The 26,817-nt window shown below is 40.7% G+C and overlaps 1 protein-coding gene and 1 long non-coding RNA gene across 4 annotated transcripts in view; one reads left to right on the top strand and one right to left on the bottom strand.

Annotated features, from left to right (window-relative positions):
* Positions 1-10,686, top strand: part of LOC123376478 — a 111,449-nt gene extending 100,763 nt beyond the window's left edge. For both annotated transcript variants that reach the window (XR_006581802.1, XR_006581803.1), the window contains exon 3: positions 9,910-10,686. This is a non-coding gene — a long non-coding RNA (uncharacterized LOC123376478). The remainder of the gene's footprint in view (positions 1-9,909) is intronic.
* The window catches only part of ATP10B (ATPase phospholipid transporting 10B (putative)), a 235,171-nt gene extending 209,814 nt beyond the window's left edge, over positions 1-25,357 (bottom strand). Inside the window, exon 1 of one of the 2 annotated variants that reach the window (XM_045028482.1) lies at positions 24,855-25,357. The gene's annotated coding sequence lies outside the window, so the exon portion shown is untranslated. The remainder of the gene's footprint in view (positions 1-24,854) is intronic. The other variant, XM_045028481.1, reaches the window with a different exon arrangement.
* Between the last annotated feature and the right edge of the window lie 1,460 nt (positions 25,358-26,817).

The following is a 26,817-nucleotide window of genomic DNA, read 5'->3' as shown; positions in this document are numbered from 1 at the left end:
TCCTGTGTGGCTGGTCAGAGAATCCAAGCTCGGACTGCTGTCCAGAGCGTCAACAGAGTGGTGCACTGTGGGATAGCTCCCGGAGCTAGTAAGTTCGATTTGCATCCACACCTAGCCTAATTCGAGCTAGCCATGTCGAATTTAACGTTACTCCACCTGTCGGGGTGGAGTACCGAATTCGAACTAAAGAGCCCTCTAGTTCGAATTAAATGGCTTCCTGGTGTGGACGGTTGAGCGGTTAGTTCGAATTAACGCTGCTAAATTCGATTTAAAGTCCTAGTGTAGACCAGACCAAAGTGAAATCTACCCAGTTGTGTTATAAACTGAGAAACCAAGTCATGTTTACAGGCCAATTTAAAATATGATTTTCAAAGGTACCTAAAAGGAGTTGTGTGTCCAAACTCCATTGAATTTCAAAGAGATTTGGCGCAGCTACTTCCCATAGGGTTCTTTGAAAATCCCAGTGTTACTTTTCAATAGAAGCCCCTTGAGTCTGGGTGAATTTTGCTTTAAGACTTTAGGTGCATGGAAACCCATAATTTAATGTGAAATTTATGGCTTGTGAACCCACAAGAAGCAGAAAAGCGTTCAATAATCTCTGCAAAGTAAAGAGATCAGCATAGCCTTATATTGTCTCTCAGCACAGAGAGGAGACGCAGAGCCTTGAATTAAGTTATACACCTCAATGGCTGTGGTGGTGGTGCGGGGGAAGTGTGCATATTATCAAAAGTTTGCTGGTTCATATTATATAATAAACAACAACAATTCCTAATGAGAAATCAGTGCACTGCGAGCAAGTTATTGTGAATTTGGAAGTAGCTTTGGTTTTTCTGGCATGGCAAATTACTCACATTTTGTTCAGAAGAAATTGCACAAAATGTCAATCAATTAACAAAGACAATAAAGTGGTGAAATGATGCCATTCATGTAACTATCTGCCAGCATTTCAGCAGCACTTGGCTTGGAATGCGGCCTTAGCTTAAATCACAAAAGATCCGTTTGGTGGGTTTTTGTCATTTGCGACCACATCACCAGTACATAATCTGGAATAATTTATGGCTTGTCTAGACAAACAGCAAGTTCAAGACCAACTGGAGTGTAAATCAAAAGCACAATTGATTAAGAGGATTCTCAACATACATAAATATGACTCACTATTTGCTTGGAATTATGCTAAATTAGGGCCTGAAAAAAATCTTCACTCATGAGAGTTTGTGGGATTGAATTTTCCTGCAAATCATGACTCATGTGATCAGGTCCACAGTTTGCAGAATTCAATCGGCTGGAGATGCCATTCTCCAGAAAATGCTGTTAAACACATTGAGACTTGTCTCTAGAGGACAAGATCCAATTTCAACTAGGTCAATAGTCACCAAAAGTCATTACCATCTGATGGATCTGTGCTAGCCTGTGTGAAAGGAATTAGTGTCCTCAATCCAGTTCCTGGTGGATATGGCCACATGACTTAGATCACCATTGCAACCGGGACCTTAGTTAAGCATATCTGCAGAAAGGTCGGAGATTAAATTGCTTTACTCTGTCACTAGAGATGGTCCCTTCACACCAGGCTGAAGCATGCTGAAAGGGAAGTGTGCTGAAAAGAAAAAGGCTGGAGTCTGCACTTCCGTTACATATGCTATTTCTGTCCTACAAATAGAAGATTTCAGATTTTATGGCTATCAACCTGGCACTTGTCTACCTGCAGTACAGTCACTTGAAAGGGGAAAGATAGCATGGATGCAAAGAATTAACCCATTATTAGATCCACTGGTTGTTTGAGTGACTGATGGTCAGTAATGACCAGAGACAAAACAATGCTAGTAAAGGTTTCAGAGTAGCAGCCATGTTAGTCCGCAAAAAGAACAGGAGTACTTGTGCCACCTTAGAGACTAACAAATTTATTTGAGCATAAGCTTTCGTGGGCTACAGCCCACTTCATCAGATGCATAGACTGGAACATATAGTAAGAATATGAATATATATATATATATATATATATATACACACACACACACACACACACACACATACAGAGAACATGAAAAGGTGGAAGTAGCCATACCAACTGTAAGAGGCTAATTAATTAAGATGAGCTGTTATCAGCAGAAAACAAACTTTTGTAGTGATAATCAAGATGGCCCATTTTAGACAGTTGACAAGAAGGTGTGAGGATACTTAACATGGGGAAATAGATTCAATAGAATCCACTCCCAGTCTCTATTCAAACCCAAGTTAATAATATCTAATTTGCATATTAATTCAAGCTCAGCAGTTTCTCACTGGAGTCTGTTTTTGAAGCTTTTCTGTTAAGCTAGGAAAGTGTTCCTTAAATCACTGAATTCAAACCAGGATGAACTCCCACTAAAATTCACTTGCAGAGAGGACAAACGTTACATGCAAAACATTTCCATAGTCTGTGGGCAGCTCACTAACTAAACTGAGCACGGCACCAGGACTTGCAGGCACAGAGTTCTGTATCTCCAGCAGCTTTCTAATCACTGAGGCTTCACACACTTTCTATGTAGGAAGTCTATTTAAATTCCACATAGGGCAAGATTAGCCATCAGATATTAAAACTGACCACATGGTCAACACATAGAGTGTGAGCACACAGAGTGGGCAGTATTTACATTTTCAGCAGCCTACACAGCACATTAATGCAGATGCTAGTCCTAGGGTCTGCAACATTTGTAACCCCACTCTCTGAGTCTATTCCAGTACTTGGGCTCAACCCAAGACAGAGAAAACTTACTGCTTTGAAACTCTCTTAAGCATCTACTTTCTTTGCCCTCAGATCATAACATGGAAAAAGAAAGCCTGACATTAATTTTGTAGCAATAATTGAAAAGCATGCAGCTCCCCAGTACCATTCTTTATGCCATCTGGAAGTTTGGAATCACATCCTTCAAAACTTGGTAAAGGTTACTCCATCCAGCAAGGCTTTTTTAGAGGGGAGGAGAGACAGTTTCAGACTAAATAGAACAAATCCCAGATCTCACGCGAAGGTAAACTTCTTTCTCCATCATACTAAAGTTGTACCTCCTCCACAGAATAAGGAGTTCAATTCTACTTTCCATTATGAAGTGTAAGATACATTGATTCTACATATGCACCTTGGAGGATAGTTGGGACTTTTTATCCATCGCACTACACTACTGTTAAAAAAAAAAAGTTAATTTCAGAGAGACAAGCCAGAACGACAGATGCAAAACCCATATTTGCATTGATCAACACCCCGCACAACACCCTTTTCAAGATCCATGGATCCTACACATGCCTATCACAACATGGGGTGTACTTCATATAGTGCCCTAAATGCCCCAACAACAACAACTATGTGGGTGAAACCAGACCATCACTATGCTCTCAAATGAACTCACACAGGAAAATGACATAAGACAAAAAACTCCCTGTCACCTGTGGGCAAACACTTTTCACACTCTATATCTGATATCTATCACTCTATATCTGATCAATCATCCCTATCCTCGAAAGAAACCTGCACAACACTTTCAAAGGATGAGCCTGAGAGCTTAAATTCATAGAATCATAGATTTGGAAGGGACCACAATGGTCATCTAGTCTAACCCTCTGCCAAGATGCGGGATTTGTTAATGTCTAAACCATCCAAGACAAAGGACTATCCAGCCTCCTTTTCAAACTTCCAGTGAAGAAGCTTCCACAACCTCCCTAGGCAGTCTGGTCCATTGTCCTACTATTCTTACACTTAGGAAGCTTTTCCTGAGATTTAATCTAAATCTGCTATGCTGTAGTTTGAACCCACTGAATCTTGTCCTGCCTTCAGTGGCAAGAGAAACAACTTTTCTCCATCTCTTTTATGACAGCCTTTCAAATATTTGAAGACTGCTATCATGTCCCACATAATCCCCTCTTTTCCAAACTAAACATACCCAGTTCCTTCAGCCTTTGCTCATATGGTTTGCATTCCACCCGCTTGATCATCTTTGTCACTTGTTTCTGGATCCTTTCCAGTTTCTCTACATCCTTTCTATACATTGGTGACCAAAGAGTATTCCAGCTGAGGTCTAACCAGCACCAAGTAGAGCAGAACTATCACCTCCCATGACTTGCATACTATGCCTTTATTGATGCAACCTAAAATTGCATTTGCTTTTTTTGCACCACACTGCTGACTCATGTTGAGGTTGTGATCCACCATAATTCCCAGATCTTTCTCAGTAAAGCTGCTGCCAAGCCAGTTATCCCTCATTCTGTATTTGTGCATTTGTTTTTTCTTCCCTAGGTGTAGCACCTTACATTTGTCTTTGTTGAATTGCATGTTGTTGTCTACAGACCAGTTCTCCAATTTATCAAGATCCCTCTGAATTTTAGCTCTTTGCTCCAAAGTACTGATAACCTCCTGTCCCCAAGCTTTGTGTCATCAGAAAATTTGATCAGTACGCTCTCTATACCTTCATCTAAATCATTAATAAAGATGTTAAACAACACCAGACCCAGAACAGATCCCTGTGGAACCACACTTGAGACCTCCCTCCAATCTGACATCATTCCATTAATAGTTATTCTTTGTTTGGGGTTGTTTAACCAATTATGTATCTACTTAATGGTAGTTCTGCCGAGACTGTGTTTCTCCAGCTTACTTATCAGAATGTCATGTGGGACTATGTCAAAAGCCTTGCTGAAGTCCAGGTATATTATGTCCACTGCATTCCCCCTATCCACCAAACCAGTTACCCTGTCAAAGAAGGAAATCAAGCTGGTTTGTCATGATTTGGTCTTAGTAAATCCATGCTGGCTGCTAGTGATTAACCCTTCATCCTCCAGATATTCACAAACTGAATGTTTTATACATTGCTCTGGTAGCTTCCCAGGTATCGAAGTCAGGCTGACTGGTCTATAGTTCCCCAGCTCCTCCTCCCGCCCCCTTTAAAAATGGGTAATACATTAGACCTTCTCCAGTCTTCCAGCACCTCTCCTGTGATGCATGAGTTTGCAAATATTATTGCCAGTGGCTCCAAGATTTCTTCAGCCAATTCCTTCAGTACCCTTGAGCAAATAGGCCCTTCTGATTTGAATTCATTCAAATTGGTGAGAAGATCTTCACTTACCCTGATGTGCGTTCCATCCTCTTTATTGTCCATGATAACTTTGCTAGTTGTCCGGTCACATGTTATTTTTGGTGAGAAGACTGAAGCAAAATAGGCATTGAGCAGCTCTGCCTTGCTATCATATTTTTCATTACCAGCTCACCTTCTCTACTGAGAAGTGGACCCACAGCATCGTCGATCTTTCTTTTTTGTCTGATGTATTTGAAGAACTCTGTCTTTTTATCTTTAACATTCCTTGCCAGATGTAATTCATTCTTTGCCTTGGCTTTCCTGATTTTGTCCCTGCACGCTCACACTATTAACAGGTATACTTTCTTGGTGACATACCCCCTCCTTCCATTTCCTGTACGTTTCCCTTTTGGTTTTTACATAGCTAAAAAGCTCCTTGTGCTCTTCTCCATCAGTCTCCTGTGGCTCTTCTTATCTTCCCTCAGTGTCAGAATAGTTTGATGTTAAGCCTCTAGTAATACATCTTTTAGGAATTGCCAGCTCCCTTTGACTACTTTTCTTCCTAGTTGGTCTTTCCATGGAATCTTGCCTGCTGTTTCTCTGAGCTGGTTGAAGTCTGCCTTTCTGAAGTCCAGTGTCCTTGTTTTGCTGTTCTTATATTCTCCTTTCCACAGGATCTTGAATTCTATGAGCTCATGATCACTTCCTCCCAAATTCTCGACCACCTTCACTTTTGCAACTAATTAATCCCTGTTGATCAAAAACAGATCCAAAATAGTTGTTTCTTCAACTTTCTGAATCAGAAAATGCTGATTCATAACTCTGCCAGACACTAAAAACCATGGGCTGAATAGACGTACTGGATTTATGGCTTATTACAACAATCTGCAACCCACAAGCCCCCTCTTTTTGTCTTATGTCTGCAGAGGTATTAATAGGCCACTCTACCTTGAATGCTCCCTTAGAATATGTGTTAACTACTTATGCTAAACAGTCTTTTCCAACCTGTATTTAGCTGTGACCCTGGGAGTACCTTTCCCAGACCTGAAGAAGAGTTCTGTGTGGCTCAAAAACTTCTCTCTCTCACCAACAGAAGTTGGCCCAAAAAAGATATTACCTCACTCACCTTGTCTCTAATATCCTGGGACTGACAGGGCTACAACTACACTGCATACATAAGTAAATTTCAGACATTTGCCACCAGAGGGAGTTGACAAAGTCCCATAAATAATAGAAAGGCGGAAATTGACTAAGACAGCTAAAAATGTTTCTTTTCAGCTACAGAGCTAAAACCAATTGCATTTCACAGTAGATATCAAATTCAGTGTGCATGCCACATGTAATGAACATTAAAACTTTATTTACCACTTTTTAAAAAATCTGATACAGCAAGAACCTGTGAAGGAAAGAATTGGATTTTCCTGTTACAGGGCACTCTTAAAATGCTGTATTTTAAACTATTAACATGTACATCTTTTTCCTTTTTCTATCGGCTAAATGCTTGACTGACAGCTTTTAAGAGCTTCCTTTCCTTAACTTAAATATAGATATACACATGACAGACAAACTATTTGATATTAAAGGCATCATCAAAATCCCAGGTAAGTCAATAGGAGTCAAAGTCAATGGGAGTCAGCCCATTGACTTGAATGGGTTTGTGATGGGATCATAAGGCCCTGAATTTGCAATGAGATCCTGCAATGATCCCAATACCTATATGAAGCTCACTGCAGAACTGACATCACACTGCAAGTAACTAGAGTGAAAAGTGAGAATAAGAGCATGTAGGGTTCTCTTTCAGCGGGACTCAACGTGAAGCAGAACTTGAGCTACTGTCAAGACAATATCTAACCACTGTAATTATACTCTATTTGCATTTGGCACTGGCCTCACGTTTGAACTTGCATTCCCTGAACACCTCCTGACCACCACGTTCTGTCCACCTGCAATCAATGAAATTTTAAAATGAGGTTGTTAATTACAGAGAAATACAGTAATGAGAGGGAAAGACTCTTTTGGGGTTCTAAGAAATTCATCTTTCTTCTTCAAGATGTTTCTTAAACCTCTCTCTCTAGTGATAAATCTTATTCAGAAGAAATTCTTTTTCAGACAGAGACCACATCTGTGAAATGTCTTTTCATACCATGCTCTGACCTTTCCCCCAGATAATTAACTTTTCTAATTTCTGACATTACATCTGGCAATGACTATAGTAGGGACCAGCAACCTTTGGCATGCTGCCTGTCAGGGAAAACCGCTTGTGGGCCGGGACGTTTTGTTTACCTGCAATGTCCACAGGTTCGGCCGATCACAGTTCCCACTGGTGGCAATTCACCGTTCCAGGCCAATGGGGACTGCAGGAAGCGGTGGCCAGCACTTCCCTCGGCCCGCACCGCTTCCCGCAGCCCCCATTGGCCTGGAACGGTGAACTGTGGCCAGTTGGAGCTGCGATTGGCTGAACCTGTGGACGCTGCAGGTAAACACACCGTCCTAGCCCGCCAGCGGATTTCCCTGTCGGGCTACGTGCCAAAGGTAGCCAATCTCTGGACTATAGTGTAGTAACACCTACTGGTGGAAAGGGCTGTTCCAAGTGCAAGAATCTGGAGGGGACTGCACTGGGCCCAAGAGCCACTCAGACAACAAGAGGAATCTGGCAGCTGCTTCATCGTAGAGCTCAAGACTGTAACTAAATCTCAACAACAGTGCCAGAACTCAGACATCACACTGCAGGACTAGAGCGTGAGACTGTCTACAGCAGATAGCAAAGTGATAGCAATACAGTTAAACAAACACACAATATATAAAAAAGAAAAGGATAATATAGGTACGAATGAAAAAACTGAACATTATTTGTGTTTTACTTAATCAGTGTGAAACTTGTTGCTGGGTGACCTGCTGAGGTGAGTCAGAAGGTGGAGGTAGAGCTCTCTCCCTTAGCCCTGCCACCCGGGCTGAAGCCCAATTTATTTTGGCAGACTCCCGAAACCTACTTATGGCCCCCAGATCCCCGAGTTGAGAACCGCTGGTCTACAGAACTGGCCCACTGAACCTTCCTGACCCACAGAGCAGCTTTCCTAACGTAGATGCAGAATGCACGTTGGAAAAGTGATAGAGAGGAACAAAGAGAGAGTGATTGTTGCCTTTAACTTTCCTCTAGGCTTCTCTTATCACATTTTTAATATGCAGAATTGACTGTGGGGGATTTATGTCACATCAGAGAGAAATTAAACGAAGCAAAATGGGAAAAAAAGGATAGTCTATGCAAGCCAGATGATTCATGTTAGCAAGTCAGCAAAAAAATCTAAAGAGAAGCAGGAATTTTAAGGGGAAGAACTTCACAGAGGTAAATTTGAAAAAATATTCAATATGGCTTTTGAGGCTCCTCTACTTACTAAGACAACCCCGTACCACTGACATCAACACCGACTTCAGTGAGGGCAGGACTGCTCCCAAAGTTCACTGAAATATTTTCTTGCGGTTTTGTTTGTCCTGCCCACAACCCCCCCCTTCCCCCCCCCAAAAAACCCTACTTTATGACCATGTATCTATAATACAAGCTTCTGATATTTGGCTATATTACATTTGAATAATTAAAGTGGGAAATGCTTTAGAACATAAGTTGATCAGTAGTTGAAGTAAAAAAAGAGTGTCCTCCTATTGTATAGCATTAGACAATGAGGTGCTTCATGTAGATTTTGGGTCCCGACTGCATGCAGTACTGGTCACAGCACGAAACAAGATATTTCACTAGTCGGATCATTGGTCTGTTCTGCTACACCAACCCCTATCTTCTCATAAATAGGGCCATTTTCCAGATTTCAACAGAATCACCCTTTTAATTAACACCATTAACTCCACTAAAACTTGTCTTAATCTAATCAACTAACAAGACAATGAAGAACACTGTGCAGAGGGTTCCCGTGTGACTGGAGCAATAAAGAAAGGGAATGATGAAATGGGTAGTTCACACCCCAGGAAACAACATAACAACCAAGACTGTTAATTAAAAAGCTTTTCTTCGGCTCCCTTCCTCTTTTATTTCTAAATCATTTCTATCTCTTCAAAAGGAAGGCAGGCAAAACCCTCTTCTCTTATATAATTTGCTAAGAGCAACTGTTCAAACAGTTGGACGCAACTCCTGCTAGAGAATTAGGAGTTGAAACATACACCATATGCTCTTGGAAAGGCAATCCTCAAAGGTCTATGATCTCAGAAGTTACCAATGTCCTTTATGTCAGGATAATTTAACCCATTCAGGATACACATAAGGGTCATCCCAGGTTCAACCTTGATTATTAGGAGTTGAAAATTTCACCATGGTTCAATATCTAGGTAAGCTCCCTCAGAATTGAAATGAAGTCTCCTGTGTTAAAGGATGGGGATTTTAAATATGCATTTGTTATTCAAATGGGCATCGGCAGTGAATTTATACAAGTTTCATGCCAGACATGCAGCCCAAGATAAAATATCTCATCAACCTTGTAAACACTTGTGTGTCAGGTTGTAGTGGGGGAGGAGGTAAAAGGGTTAAGAAATACTCCAGGAGGAAGGACTTCTTAAGATAAGAAGTTGAGACTTCTCTTTGTATCTCAGTTTAAGTGTCCTGAGAAAACAGTTTCTATTTTTTCTCTTCAGCATGGGAAAATCTGGACAAAACCGTGGGCTTGGAAAGTGGGATTTTTAAAAGTGCTCAGTGGTGGCCTAACACTATCCCTAATGAAGTCAATGGGATTTGACTTCAATGGGAACAAAATTAAGCCAACCCATGGCACTTCTGAAAATCCCACCCCAGGGTCTCTACCTATCCCCAGAGGATTAAAGCAAATGAAATAAATAAATAAATAAGTTAATGTTTTCCCCCACTTCATAGCTCTGTTCAGCAAAAGGATGGATGGCTTGGATAAGCAGTTTTCAAATGGTGGGACAGGACCCAAAAGTAGGTCGTGAGAGAGTACCAGCTGAGTTGCACAAAGCAGCTTGAGACCTGCAAAACCCAAGGTCATCAGGATCCAGCAGGAGTCTTGACCAAGACGAAAAATAGCAGCTCACTACACCTCTCCCTTCCATCCACCACCTACTCCCAACATCCATTGGCTCAGGTGCTGAAGAAGTGCTTGAACCATGACTAGTTTACACATATCTAAACTGGCCTGGATTTGCATAAATCAGGTTGCTTTATAATTAGTTACTCATGAAAAGAGTGGGCTACATTTTCAGTGAATATTATTTATAACCAGTGGCCTGAACAGTTCTAGCAACACTTTCTACTTATACACAGTGACTGCAATTAAAAAAAAAAACAACACCACATTTGCAATAGTTACTGTGTTAATCTCAGACTCCAGATATGTGGTTTCCTTCTAAATTTAAAGAAATCTGTGATAAATGTGAGGCACATATTGGGGCTTCTTAGTGGATACTATGGAAGCTTGCGTCAGGCAAGCATTGCAAAGCTGTTTGTAAACATTAATTCTTCTAGGACTTCTGCAGGGTAAACAAATACTTTGTTATTACACACTTTGTAAATGGCTAAACTGAAACAGAGAGGTCAGCTGACTTTCCCAAGGTCTAACAGCAAGTCAGTGATTAAGGATTGGTGGTCTCTGTTATTGGGTTGTGCTAAAAGCTAAATTTACTACCTTTCTATCTGCCTGGCTAGTCTTAAAAAAAATTGAGTCCTAAAATAAAAGATCCCTGTGGAACAAACTATTTATAACATGTTTGAAAGATGTTCTGTAATACCATTAAAATATTTGTTTAAAAAATTAGCTGTACTTTGGCTATTTGTTATATCAACTAATTAGTTATCATATATCAAGTTCAGTTAATTACCAGATTGTTCATTGTTCAACAGATTAGTCTGAATTAATTACCAGAATACTCATTAAAACTTGTCTGCCATATCAGCATATTAAAAACTACACAGCAGGAAGACTTTATCATTGTGTCTAACACATGCCTGCAGTAACGCACAGGAGTCTCCCACTCTCGTGTTAGATTGGAAACAGTATGATGCACAATGACCCCATGAGCTCCAGAACCTAGAGCAGATTTCCATGTGCTCTGGGTCTCAGAACTAGTCATTTCTGTCCAGAAGGAGAAATTTTGTATTCCGTAATTCACAAAGAAATAGTTCTCCCCTCATTACAAACCAAAATTTGTTAGTTAAGTGAATGATAACATTTAAAAAGAAGACTAATAGATAGCAATATTATAACAAAACATAAAATACATGGAACAATGGCAGAGTTATAACAAACAAAACAAGTTATGAATTTATGCATATAGATATAACAGTGAACAGGATTTAAGGTTCTTGCTAGTGCAACTGGTCAGGAATTTTTCAGTTAAACTTTTGTTTCCCGCCCCCTCCCACCTCAAAATGCCAATTTGTCAAAACTAAAACTGTTTGAGGGAAAGAGTCACTTTTGACAAATTTCCCAACTTGAAAAAGTTTTGAAGTGTCACAGTTTGACATTTTCAAAATGATTTTTTTTTATCAAAATTACGTTTTGTTTCAAAAATTAACTTTAACTTTTTGTTAAAATATAAATTAAAGTGGTGGTGGTTGGATGGAGAGGAAGGGTGTAAAAATTGGAAAAAAAAATTCAGTTGCCCAAATGAAAGGGGCTTTTTAGTTTGCAAAATATTTTCTTCGTCCCAATTTGGGGTTAGGAAAAAATTTCAAAATCCTCATGGGGATGGAAAGCAATTTTCCATCCAGTGTAGTCAGCAAGCTCCATAGAGAAGTTGAGGACATCCATTACAGATACTGAAAGTGGGCTGCTAACTGATGATTCATTAGTGTTAATCCCATACATTCATACTGAAATATATCTTTGCACTTAATAAAGGTCTCAAATTTACAACAAGAGAGACTGAAGTTTTCTGCTGATCTACAGAACTGGTCTAGCATGCACAGCAGCTCAGTAAGCTTCCCCACATCACACCCTGCCAGCATGCCTCAACCCTGAATCATCCGCCTTGCGGTGCATAAGGAAGTGTTCCACTCTGTGCTGCAGTATCTACTGAGACTGTCAACAAGAATATGAATTAGCACCAGTTCTGATGGTGACAACAACTCTCTACTAGGAACCAGACTATGACCACCACCATCTCTTACAGAACCTGCTGAACAACTAAGACTGTAATGACTTTTCACTCCCTCTTAGGACCCTGGGTCAGCAATGCACTTAAGCAAAAGCTTACACATCGATTTTCAAAGGACTAAATATTCACTTCAATGATTTGCTGAATAAGGATGGGATCATTACTCCCATGCTTCAAGTTCCAGACTTCCTTAAATGCTGAATCAGGGCTTAGATTCTGAGTATACACCAACATTATATTCTAGATTCAAACCATATCCTATCCTAAAGTCACTAGACTAAATATAATTCTCCTCCAATTTGATTTGATCTGATGAGGGAAGCCTTCCACTTCTTTCCTGCCTTTCAATCTTTTTAATCTATGCCTCCATCAACAAGATTTTTTTTTTAAATCAAAAGAAACGATAGCCTGTATTTTAACAGGCTGTTACAAATGACACATTGTGTACCTAACCCTCCTGGTCTGAAAGCTGCAGTTAAGTAACAAACACTTCTCAGAGCTGTGCTGACATTATCAATGAGATGAAACTAGGGCAGATACAAAAACATTTTGGCAAGACCAGGCGTTTGACAACTTGAAGATATGGCTGTTGTTCAACAGAAAATAGCCAGGCTAATTTCAGCAGTCTGCCAAACACGGCAGAGAAAGAACGTCTATTAATAGGACAGAACCAAATTAGTAGGGTGAAAATCATTTCTAGCCTAAGAAGGGATTAAACAACCAACCAACGAACCATTACTTCAAACTAACAATGCACTTTTATTTACATACACCCACCAAAAGCCAAAGTGACAGAAGAAGCACATCCCAGTGTTTTTAAAATATGGGGTGGGTCATTTTAGTGTCCCAATTAGATTAATAAACAACAAAAATCACAACTGGAAATACTGGGCGGATTTAGATATTTTCTGGAGATTTTTTAATATGACTAGCAGGTCTAGATTTTTAACAAACAAGGGGAAATGGTTGGGAAAATTTCATCTCAAACTTGTCCACATTTTTCCACCAAATTTTGACCAGCTCTAGCAGCAAGTTTGGGGATTTGTTTGTTTGTTTTCTTCAGTTGAACACACTGCCATTTTAAAGGCTCAGCAACATGCTACAAACCCATTTTAAGATTAATGGAATTAGTTGTGATAACGAAAATGATGCTAAGGGGCCAAATTTAGAAGAGAACATAATTCAGTCTAGAAAGTTTACCCTGATGTAATTTTCACCTTCACGTCTCATCAGTGAATGTATTGCACCAATTTAAAAAAAATCCTCTAAACAGACTTACAGTATTTAGGACTATAACAATGTTTAAAATGTTTAAAAGGGAACTGGATAAATTCATGGTGGCTAAGTCCATAAATGGCTATTAGCCAGGATGGGTAAGAATGGTGTCCCCAGCCTCTGTTCGTCAGAGGATGGAGATGGATGGCAGGAGAGAGATCACTTGATCATTGCCTGTTAGGTTCACTCCCTCTGGGGCACCTGGCATTGGCCACTGTCGGTAGACAGATACTAGGCTAGATGGACCTTTGGTCTGACCCAGTACGGCCATTCTTATGTTCTTATGTAAATTACCATCGGTTTACCAACATCTAACAATCTCCCTCTTTCATCTGAATTTGGCCTGAGTCCATACACTCTACAATGGTGTGACTGGTATGCCCAGGGCTGTAGTAGAAGAGCATAGGGCAAAAAGTAACCAACAGCAGGAAGCAAATAAAAACAGACCAGTCCTTTCTTTAGTTTACAGCTTCTTCAGGTTCCTTGGCATGCAAAATGTATCAGTTTAGGGACGCAGATTCAGGCAGCCAAAATCAGAGATTATTTGTATTACTTTGTCGCCTAAAGGCCAAAATTGAAGTTGGGGCTGCACTAGGCAAGGCACAGTACAAACACATAGAGAAAGTCCCTGCCCTAAAGGGTTTGCAGTCTAAACAGATAAAATGGTAAAGGATAGTAAGGAAAACAGACACACAGAGTGGAAATGGCTTGCCCATGGTCCACACAGCAAGCTAGTGACAGAAAGGAATAGAAGTCAAGTCTCTGAACGCTCAATCTGGTGTTCTAGTAGAGAGACTGAAGATACACATGAACTTAAATTCATGCTCACTTACCAATGTAATTTATAAACTAAGGGCCCCAAGAAAAGATGTAAATATAGCAGCTTCGATTTTCTTTGCATTTGGTCCAGTAATTTTGAAACTCGCTAAATAACTTCACAACAACGTTTCACTTTTTGTTTGTACAGTTCTCCAATCCATATAGGCAAATATGCTTTAATAAGAAAGATGGAGATCACTACAAATACAGGTGTTTGTCAGTAAGTTGGTATAAGTCATTACCTAAATATTGTACAAAACACTGGCCTTATTCTGTTCCTGCTTACACTCCACGTAGCAATTGTGTAACTACACTGACTCCCTGCAAATTACTCCTGATTTTCACACTTGCGTAGATGAGGAGGAATTAGGTCTTTAGAGCTTACCACCTTCACAGAAGGCTTGCCAATGCTGCCAAAGGGTAGGAGGAAGAGAAAGAAAGAAATCCAAAGAATAATTTTGTCTGAACACCACCACAAAATATGGTTTGACATACAATTAATTTTTGTCTGAAGATACAGAGGGCAAATGAGATGTCCCATCCAATGGTTTTACAACAACAGATGCAGAAAGCAGAGAATGCTACTTCACATTGACTTTTTATGAGAAAACCAAAAAGCACCGTGACCACACTGTATAAAATTCAGCTCCATTTCTGCTTCTGTCTCCAGTATTCACCTCACTTCCATATTAGTTCTCAATTATATTGAGGTTCTGGTACAGCGGTCATCACCCGAGTGTTTGAGCACCTTCCTGCAGCACATTCGGCAACATGACTAACATGCCATATGTTGTTTGGTCTTTTCATCTTTTGCTCAGGGGAGAAGCATGTGCAATGGAGTGTCTTGTTTTGGTAGGGGTCTTTTGGGGGTAGATGGGTGTATAAATATACCTGTTGCTATGTATTTATGTTAGAAAATACAAGTAATGTAGCGTGCACTGGGAGTAGAAGGTGGTGAAGTTTGTGTTCCTTAGGTCCACAGTCTCAGATCAGTCCCCAAGAAAGTTGTCTCCTACACTGATGAGCTTTACCTTTATTCTATCCTCTTAAAAACACATAATTGACAACACCAAATACAGCCCTCTTCTTTCTAAAAGCAAGGATTATTTCCACACCAATATGAAATAGGAAAAAATATTCTAGGCTTCATGTTGAAAACTTTGGATACAAGGCATTTTATATAGAGAGAATAAAGTATTTTGTTTAGTATCTGAATGCTGTGTGTAGAAGGAACTGTGTAAATTCACACTGAGCTCATGATGCTTAAAAATAGTTCTCCTAAAACAGCTATGGGTTGAAAAAATTATTTTATAGAAGGATAGCTGAGTTAATAGAGAAGTTAATTCACTTGGGAAAAGTGCTTTGGATAGAACCCTCTAATCCAGATGCCCAGCCTCCTCTTCTAACTACAGTCCTCTTTGGAAGACTTTTCAATATATTTTAGCTCCCACAATCTGACACATCTTTCTGATGACAGACAATGCAGTCTGGCAAATAGGGGGCTGGACTGAGACTTGGAAGGTTCCATTCCCACTTCTGCCACTGAGCTGCTGAGCAATATTCAGCAAATCACTTCAAAATACTGAACCTCTATTTCCCCTCCTATCTTTTGTCTATCCAGTTTGCTTAGACTGTAAGCTCTTTGGGGCACAGACTGTCTTACTGTGTGTCTGTATAGTGCCTAACATAAAGGGGCAGCTAAGCACGATCATAATATAGTTAAATTATATTTTTTGCAAAAGAGTTCAGCACACTGGGTTCCATTCATGGCTTTTTAACTGACCAGTATTATTTTAGGCAAGTCACTTGCCCAGTGTACTTGGTTTGTAGGAGGTGCACATCACACAGATTTAGAATCCAGCACCCTGAATCTTGGCTGTTAATAATGCTTGTGTTTAAGCACCTTGAAGGCTCTGGCTACATTTCAGGAAAAGAAAATATTCAAACACTGATCTATATATTCAAAGCAAATACTGATTGTAAAATGCACCTCTTTCATCTTAACCTTTTTCACTATCACTAAACAGGTTTCAGGAGAACAAAAGGGGAAAATACTTCATGCTACATATCTATAGGACTCAAAATCTCCAGTCTAATCTCTCAGAAGCAGGAAGTGCTTTTACAAGATTAAGTGTTCACTGCAATATGTTTGGATATCTCTCCTTAAACTTTGCTAGTTATCTTCTCATTTTCCTTTCCTCTTTTAATTTGGAAGTTGCACTAGCAGAAGAACCCTCTGGAAACAGTTCTGTTGGGTTAAAGATACAAGAGTGCTTCAGCCCCGTACAGACTCTTAAAACCCTTTATCATAACTTTTGGCAGCTTGAGCAGAGGTCAAGGATTGAATGGATACAAAAACTTCATTTCCTGCTTACCTATAGGTGTGTCTTAGAAGCACACACCCAGTCACTTGATAAAAGCACAACGTTTCACTTGTCAGTGCTTCAGTCTGGCACCACACATTTTCTATGTTGCTTCAGTAGTCATGTATCTATATGCCATGTGCATAAGGAAAGAAAAGTTCCAGTTTGCTGGTGCCATTGTCTAAAATGCAAACAAATAGGTTCTCTCTCACTATACTGAGTTGCTTTCCACAAAGCCTTCACGGTGAAAGGGTCCTGACTATTTCTGTAACAAACATTGATATAAATGTAGGCACCAAAATAAGTTAGAAGAAAGCATTCATCCATGTAATAATGTGTCAGCTGTACACAACCATCAAGTAATTTAAAGAAATATTAAAAGGGGCTGTCTGTATTTTAAGGGCATAATGTGAGATAAATACATCATCGTTTGAGTTTGAGTGGTTATTATTCACTTTATGAAATATGCAAGAACTACTCAGGGAGAAGCAGGCTAGGAAAGGGACTGAGAATGAAATAACTGCCTACAGGGGTATCATTTTACAGCTCAAGAAATCTTACATGTTTAAAGGAGGGTAGTGAACAGGTTATTCTGTTCCCTGAACACATGTGAAGGTCAAATGCGTCAGGACTAAATTCATCCTTGATGTAACTACATTGACTGCAGTGGAGTAACCCCAGGAATGAATTTAGCCCTTTAGGTCCATTGAAGTAAAGAGAAGTCTTCCAGATTGACTTCAGTGGGCACTGAATCTATAAAAAGTTTAAAATTGTATGTACTCAGGAACACAACCCTGAACCCAATTATATAGCAGCTTTTTCCCGCAAGTTCTCCAGAAAAGTAATTACAACAACAAAAGTTAAAATAAAAACATGACTCTTAGCCAACAGATTCAGCTTATCCCTGCAAAGCTGCTAAACCAAATGTTGCTCTCATTTGCATGATTACACAGCTGGAATCACCCCACTGAACACTGATGAAAACAATCATAGGGAAATGAATAGAAAGTTGTAACCTTGCCACACAATTTAATGAGCCAACCTGTAATATTTTATAGACAGTTATATCCTCTCCCAAACTCAGAGTTCTATCAGATGATTTAAGAAACCTATTGAGAGGGTGTTATTGTCTATTCAACTCTCTAGGTTTTTAGAGTAATTGGAATTGGGCACTGGATTGGACTCAGCAAATCTGGGCTCTGCCAGAGATCTCCTGGGCAAGTCACTTTGATGTCTGTGTTTCAGTTTCCTCATCTGTAAAATGGGGATAATGATACTGTCCCACACTGTTTAGGTCTTATGACATAAGTACTGAGGATACTTACATGACACAAGGGAGGCTCTAACACTCATAACTAGCCTCGCATAAGCATTATGCAGCATAAACCACTAGCTAATCTTTGCTACAGACAGACTATCCCAGTCTTTAAATCTGTTTTCTGATTTCTGCATGCTGCTGTGCCTGATGACAGTCTAACTGGTGTCAAGTTATATTGAACTGACTCTTTCCTATCATACAATAGCACTTTCATAGAGGTTCACCATGAGGAAGCCTTGTCTGAAAAAAACGTGGGCCAGCTCCGCAACTCTGCCGACTATGGGCAACACAAGCCCTCCCTTCTAGGCCTCAGAGGCCTTGCTGTTACTCTACAGCAGTGTTTCTCAAACATGGGATGCCGCTTGTGTAGGGCCGAGCCTCCACTTCCAGCATCTCCCATTGGCCTGGAGCAGCAAACCGTGGCCAGTGGGAGCTGTGATCGGTGGAACCTGCGGATGGGGCAGGTAAACAAACCGGCCCGGCCCGCCAGGGCCTTTCCCTGAACAAGCGGCGGAACAAGTTTGGGAAACACTGCTCTACAGGTTAGTGATTGGCACATGGACCCCAACCCTTGAGCCCTCTGAGTTTCTCCCTGCAGCGTCAGACCCAGCCTCTTGCAATATTCACTGATTCACTGCTTCCAAAAACAAACAAACAGTACACCCCAGATCATGTCTCTGCTTAGCACACAGATATACTTATACTATAAATGTAACTTCATTTAACAAAGCACAGCGATTCAAGCGATAGCAAGTCAAGGTCTTGGAAACAAATGGTCACATATAAAATAAAATCATAACATGCGTTCTAGACCTAGACTTAATTAACTAGATACGCTCATGTCTTACAGTGTATTGCTCACCCAAAACCCTTTCAACGCTTTACTCTGTGACCCTTCTTTCATAAAACACATGGTCAGTTTGCATCCTCAGTGAAGAATCCCACATATTTCTTAGCACCCCCAATATACAACAATTATTTGTCTGTATTCAGAAACAGGACATCCTCCCGCTGTTTGTTTCATCCCGTAACTCTTTCATTTGGCCCCTGACTTCATATGCAAATAGGTCTACATTGTGAGGCATACAGTTCACAAATGACCAGAGAAGAGTCTCTGTTACCTTGGAAATGTTCCTTTAAGGCAGGAGCTATGTCATCTCCTGTTGACCTGCTATAGCTCCAAGACCTTTAGAACATATTTTTAGTATAGCTATATAAGTCCTTAAATATTATCCGTACATACATTTCAACTATTATGAACTGATTGAACTATTATGCAGATATCTGACCCAGGGGATCCCTGTAAAACACTATCCTCCTCGTGTTCTCTGCCAGTTGGTACCAACAGGTCCCAGGGTCGCAATCTGATATCAAAACATCCCAGGATGGTGGCTATAGATATTCCCATTTTATGGACTGTAAAGGGCGGCAGAGAGAGGAAACCATTAGCCCAAGGCCACAGGGTGAGTCAGGAATAAAACCAAGATATAAACAGACTTGTGTTCTCACCACTAGAAAAAACGACTTTTTTCCAAGTGGAGGCCTGATCCCACACTGAAGAAAAAAGCAACCTTTCCATTGACTTCCCTGGGAATTGGATCAGGCCCTAGGACAGATGGACAAGGCAGACATAGGAAGAAAAGTCGTAAGAGAAGAGGAAATCTTAAATAGGGTTGTTCTTTCATGAACTATAACATTCCAAATGTTTTAACATTTATGCCATAGGAATACTTAGATAGCCTCAACTTATATTAGAATAAAAGTTCCCATTAGTGGTTTATTTGTAGATGGTGTTTAGGAAGAAAAGCAACCAAAGATATTCCATCTCTTTTATCCTTCATTTATTCTCTGTAACTCAGCAGCCTAAGAATCTTTTTGTTTCTCTCTCCCAGATATATTTTATGTGGTTCACATCATCACCTGCTTATAAAGATTCTCACTCATAATTTGTCTTGTTATGCAGCATCAGGCCTTTATGCAGCTTCCCACAGGGTGAAAAACAAAACCAAACATTTACAAGAGCTGGGGTAACATTTCTAAAAGTTCCTAAATTACTAGGACTCCAAGTTCCATTTTCAAGTGACTTATGATCAGATTTGAAATGAATAAGAGCTAGGTGCCTAAGCCACTTTCAACAATTTTGTGATTTAGGCAGCTTTTAAAACTTTGCCCATAGTATCTATTGTTGTGGACACACAGAAGTTGTAACCTCTTTACCCAATTTGGTAAAAAACGGCTTACAATTTTCCAAGTAATTTCTTGCCATGAGCAAAATGGAAGATGAAACAATTTGTGATGAGTGACACTCAAAAGTTACGAGCATAAATATAGTGCCAGTAACAGCAATTTAAAGAACTGTAAATGAGAACTGAGACAACTGGCCAGAAGGGTTCAGAAAAGGTGATATCAACACTGGGCTTAGAGGCAATCAAGTACAAATCAAAGATCTGTTCATGCTCCCCTGACCAATGTGTAGCAGCACTGAAATGACACTCCTCTGAGTCTCACAGCAAAGAAACAAAGAACTCCCAGGATTATCGTCCAATTGCCACAGGAGAACAGTGATACAAAACAAGGTGATGGTGTTTAACCCAAAGCAGGGGCAAAGGCAGATATTCCAAACAAGTGTTTTGAGTTGGATGGTTCCTGATCAGGCATCAAAAGCACCACTTAAGAAGTAATCACACCTATGGAACAACTAGCAGTCCTCAGCAAGGTATAGGATAAAATGATCCAAAGTATCACATCAATGCAGGTTGAAGCAAGCAAGTGTGAAAAAAAACACAACACAAAAATATCACCAAAGTCTAAGGCAAAAAGGTTGGCAAATAGTAGATCATAGCAGCCAAGTACCCTATGGCCAAATGCAATTTATTTATTATTTTACTACAAAAAACCCCAAACAGTTATTAAAGAAAATAATTAACATGTAATAAGTCATCCAGTTCACCTGGAGACAGTGGTCAAAGTTTTCAAGTCACCTAAACAGAAGTGTCCTGATTTTCAGCAGTGCTGAGCCACTCCAGCTGCCGTTCAAGTTAACCTGTCATTGATTAATCTGAATTTATTATAAAGTTGCTTAGCAACTACAGTTTATGCTAACACGCCATGGTGAAATGTCATGCATGCCATCAGTCATACATTTGTTTTCAGAGGCTGCTTCAAACACACACTATTGAAAGTTAGGAGGCCTGGAAGCCCATCTCAAAGGTATATCTCCCATGAAGAATAGATGTCCAGCTACATGATTGGGTTGTAACAGGGTGCATTTTCAGTACCAAGCCTTTAATCTATGGATAGTGGGTGAGTTACCATCTAATCCCGTATTTACCATCTTTTGTAGTGGAAATACTAAAGGTATATGTATGTGTGGCAGTACTAAAAAGTGGAACCAGAAAACTTGTGCCACCTGATTTTTATTTCTCAGCACTGTTGATCTTCTCAAATGAAGAAGATATGTACTATCTTGATACACGCTCACAGCTTCCATTGAACCTAAAAGGTAGGAGTTAGGGAATGTGGAATGTAGGCAAATTCACCCTGGGTGATGAAATTCAGATTTGTGTTGCTTAAAGGGACAATAGGCCTTATTATTCCTTCTTATTATTCTATTACAACGTAGAAAGAGCTACAAAAATCTACTACAAAAATGGCCTCCACAAGTTAGCGATAGGATTTGTTCCTCTTCTGATTACATGATCTTTTTATTCAGTCGTGCAGGAATAATTTTTATAACGATGCTGCTGAGAGCCATTGAACCAAACTATAAACCCTGTATGTGATGGAAACCACTTCAAGCCACCCCAGTTCTAGCACCTATGTTTGTATTAGCTGTCAATGCACATGGTTGCAAATACCCGCTGAAACAAGCTATCAGACTCAGATCTCACTGCGGGGGAAAGATATGGAACACTGCAGAACATTTAACAGCATATGCAAGCATACAGGGAACTATCACTTCCATAACTCTCAGTCAGTAGTATCTAGTGATTTGAACTGAGGTACACAGCCATGTGAGAGTCTCCAATGATGAAGTTGTCCGGCATGGGCAGTACTTACACTATCTGCCACAGTTTCATCAGTCCCATAAAGTAGGGTGACCAGATGTCCTGATTTTATAGGGACAGTCCCGATTTTTGGGTCTTTTTCTTAAATAGGTTCCTATTACCCCCCAACCCCGTCCCAATTTTTCACATTTGCTGCCTGGTCACCCTACCATAAAGAAATATTCTCAATCCCAAATAGCATTTGACTGAAATCAACTAAATTCTGGGTGGAAGAAAAGCTCTGCTTTTGGGGGACCCTTTTGCAGGACTGAGCAAGAAACAATTTGAATCTAGCTCTCTGCAGTTGCGGGTTGAAGCATACCACACATCCTTGTCATTTGCAGAGAATATTCAGGAGCAAATCCAGGAAAATATTTCATCATCCTATGACATGTGAAAGTCTGAGAATGGTAAACTCTGAGTAGAAATAATTTACCCTTTAAAAGATGTATCAAATGGGGCAGCTTGGATATTTGCTTATTCCTCCCAAATTTCTACAAGGCATTAGTGCTCTAAAAGGACCTTTTGAGGATATTCTGTGACAGGCTAGTTTTGTGTTGCAAATTGGAATGGCATCAGACCAAGCAGAAGGGTTTGGCTCAGTAACTGGAAGCCATTTTTATATTGCACCTCATGCCTTGGAGGCAGAAACCTCTGTATTTTGTTTGGCACACTCTACCTGGCATATAGTCCCAAATACATTTACGGAACCATAAATTAATAAACAACATTTTTATAGTAGACACTTGTTTTTTTACCACACATGCCATGGGAACATATGCTACATTGCTTCAACCTTATTAGGTTCCAAAATTTACCTACCAGGAATATAGTTTTTCCTCACAGTTCCAAAGAGCAGCATTTGCCCACCCTTCCCAGCTCATCTATGGATCAATGAGAAATCAGTATCACATTCATGTCCCAATCCTGTCTACCTTATGCAAGCAGAACTCAGTCCAAATTTTTATTGAGTAAGGAGTCCAGGATTGGGCCCACTGTCGTATTACTCTGGCATGGAAAGACCTATCAGCTTCTGCACAGAACATGTGAATTTTACAAGTTCATTGTTTTGGCAGTAATGACATCTTGGTACACAAAAAACTAGTTAGCACATTTTCAACTCTTGTTTTTTAGAAGAATTTTGTATGGTGGTAGACTGTTAAATTATTTTATTTTACTTAGAAAACAAGTTCCATACATCAAAGTATCTATGGGATACACATGATACTAATGAAGAAAATAATACAAGTTTTGGAATAAGACAACAGTTTGTGACTCTGGGCTCTACAGGGAGATCGACACTGCTGCAATCGATGCAGCAGGGGTCAATATAGTGGGTCTAGTGAAGCCCCACTAAATCAACTGCAGAGAGCTCCCCAGTCAACCCTGGTATTCCTGCTCCCCAAGAAGAGTAAGAGAAATTGACTGGAGAGAGCCTCCGTGGACACAGCGCAGTGAAGACACCAGGGTAGAGTCGACCTAAGCTACGTCAACTCCAGCTACGTTATTCACGTTAGCTGGAGTAACATAACTTAGGTCTACTTACCCCTGTTGTGAAGACAAGCCCCCTACCTATTGGTACAAATCATCTTCCCATGCAATACCAAATACTGCACAGATCTTAGCTAGAACATCACATATTTTAAAATTGCGGAACACTGATACAGTTCTGTGTTAGCACTATAACTGAATAGCTGGCAATTTTAAAATCCCAAGTGGTGGGATTGCCCCAGAGTACAGATTTACTGGGAACAGGGCCTGATCCTCTCTACCATACTCCTTTCTCCTGTACATATAACTCTTTGAAATGAATCTTAAAAATATATTTTCCTGAATCCTCCCACAAATATACAGAGCCTTGCAGACCTGATATGAGAGAGAAAATGAAACATTCACAATTTTGTCTGGTGTGCTTGAGGTTGCCCACTAGTACTGTATTTTGTTTGGATTAAAAAAAAAAGTGCAGTTCTCTCGCCATTCCCCATTTTGTATTTTTAGTCTTAATTTAGAGACTTGTTGATATGGGTGTCTTTCCCCCATCCCCAAATTGTAAAATAGATTTTGAAGTCATAGAGTTGAGCCCATGCTTAAGTGTTTGCAGAATTGGGCCTTTACAGCCCAGCTACACACCCACACCAGCACAGAAACTCCAGGGGGGCCAACCACAAAGAGCCAATTGCTGGATTGGGGCCTCCCATTGTAATCCCCTTGAGACAGGGCCTATGTCATCTAGTTTGCTGCTGTAGTAAATTGGAGCTGCTTGAAAATTTTCAATTTTTCCCCAACACCACAAGGATCAATCTTTTGGTGAAGGTTTTGGAAAAAAAAACCCCCACAAACAAACAAAAAAAACCTCCCCAACACCAGAACACAAACTCTCTGTTAGGCCAGCTCTCCTAATAGCAGTAAGAACAAGGCACATCCCTCTGTACTGGAAGAACTGGTTTGCAGTTAAATGCTGCCTGTCTGCCTTTCATCACTGCAAGGATTAATGTTAACACGATCCCTGCTGCGCTTATGATGTGTGGCTTCTCAGATGTAGGAAATAATTAAGCTGCAGCAAGCAATAACTAGGGGATACAGACAAATAATGTCCAAGACACAGTTTGACAAATACAAACAAGGGCTTCTCAGCCTTCCGGCTTCAGGGTGTGGGCGCAGCAGGGGCAGACAACAACAAGGGAGAAAGACTCCCACTCCCCTTTCCAATTACAAGGAGCCTGCCCCTCTCCCCTGCTCTAGTCGCAGCCTGCCCCAGCGTTTCACATCCCCACCTCCTGCGCCCCCTCTTGGTTCTGATGATCGCTGGTAACGTTCACACCCACCTGGCCACTCAGCTGTGGGAAAGGGAGGAACAGAACTTCAGCAAAGGGCACTTGCTTACCTCCTAGGAGCAACTCATCCAGGGGGAGGCTTAGTGTAGGAGAGGGAAGTGGATTCTCCCGGCTTTCCGAGCGGGGGGAGGCAGGTGCCGGGGGGCAGAATGTCTCCTTAGCTCTTCTCTTGTTGGCTGGATGAGGGGCGACTTTCCCTAATTCCTCTGGAAGGGCTCGCAGGCAGCCCCCAGGTGGGAGTGGGGCAGCTGCCTATTGTTTCCCTGCCGGGATAAGGAGCTGCCAAGTGCAGAGGAGAGGTAGGCACTCTGCAAAAGGTCCCCGGTTGTAGGCTGGAGGCAGCTGCTGGATTGCTTTAAACTCCTGTCTCGCTTTACTTGGTAGCGAGTAAGTCAAAACCTGCTCACTGAACTGAAACCGCTGTTTGTTATTTGCAAACAACCGCTCACCTCCCCACAGCCCAACGCCCGGCAGACAAGACTTCCCTGGGCCAGTTCCCCTCCCTCCCAAGGCTCGTGGGGCATTGTGATTACAGAAGGGTGTAGCAAGGTGGGTGGCTATTCCAGAAAGCCTAGTAGCAAGGCACCCAGGGTGCAGCTCCACGCAGCTGGAGAGGGCGCTGCTAATGTGCTGGCGTTGCACTAAAGTGGGATTTTGAACCTGGCTGCAGATTTTGCAGTCAAAAGTTTGTGGCTGGAAGGAAGCAAACAGCTTAGCAAGTGCTAGCCTGGGGGGATTAACTGGCTAGTGTATGTGCAGAGCTCTGAGGAACTGAGGTATTATTATATTATTAAATTAAGCTCTTGTCCTCTCAAGGTGGAAACAATCCTTTGTAGTACAACATTATTAACATTTAACCAGTTAATCTCGGCTAATATTTACCATGTCATATCACTTGAACTAGCAGGGAAATCTTTTCTCCGTGTATGTTCATCTACACTGTGTGTTCTGAGCAACCACATACTGCAGAAATACCTGAGATGTATATGTAATGGGGAAAAGCCCCTTCCCTCCATCATTTTCTATGAATGTTCAATAACTTAAGAGACAGGGAAGGTATTTTCTTCCCCCCACTGCTGTAGTTTGCATGAGCATATGCTAAACATGCCACCAGCTGTTAGTTACATTGCTGTGTAGCTTTCAGATGTTCATGCCATTTTTCACTTCTTCAGCCAGAACTCTCAATTACACCATGGTGCTAGCCCCAGCATTAGAAGCTGTGCATGGCACAATGCAGTTGGAATCTAGTGGCTAGCAGATTTGGCTTTTCTTTCTGGCTCGGCTTTCTGGCCCAGATCCTCAAAGGTATTTAGATGCCTGACTCCCATTAAAATCAAGGGGAGTTAGGCACCTAAATAGCTTTAAGGATTTGGGCCTCAGTTTCTCCATCTTTAAAATCTGGGTTATAGTATTCACTGTTTTATAAAGAGCCTTGAGATGGCAGGACTGTGAACCCCTTTAAAGAAAGATGGTTTAAGGAAGGATAGGTACCTAAAGAGATCTACATGAGATTTTCTGTTGCCCTGTGCACAATTTATTTCCTACTCACGAGAACAGTTAGAAAAGTTCATATTCAAGTAAAACAATTAAACAGAACTCAGTATAGAAAATTTAATAATGTTTTTCCTGGGTAGAGAGTGTCCTAATATCCTTGAAGACATGAATTTATCTGTCAATGGATACTAGATACTATTTCCTGATTGAGAGAACTTCAACAATTTTGGAATTTGGTTCAGTAACCAAAATTTGTATGCAAGCTTTAGGAGTTTGTAAAAATTGGGTTAAAAACCTCACAAAGAACAGGCTTTTTCGTAAGATCCACAGATTTCTGGTCCCAGCCTCACCCAGCTGGAGTGGGACTGGAATTAAGGGAACTCCCCCATGACCATCCAACTTCTTCCCACATTTATCTGGACATTTTGGAACTGTAAAGGAGGGCTTAGGTCTAAAAAAAATAAGGTTTGTGCAGGTGGAGAGAATTGGGGAACTTCAAAATCTATTATCCCACCCCCC

This window comes from Mauremys mutica, chromosome 8 (genome assembly GCF_020497125.1).
Source record: "Mauremys mutica isolate MM-2020 ecotype Southern chromosome 8, ASM2049712v1, whole genome shotgun sequence".
Lineage (NCBI taxonomy): Eukaryota > Metazoa > Chordata > Testudines > Geoemydidae > Mauremys > Mauremys mutica.
This window is presented reverse-complemented; position numbering and strand designations above follow the sequence as displayed.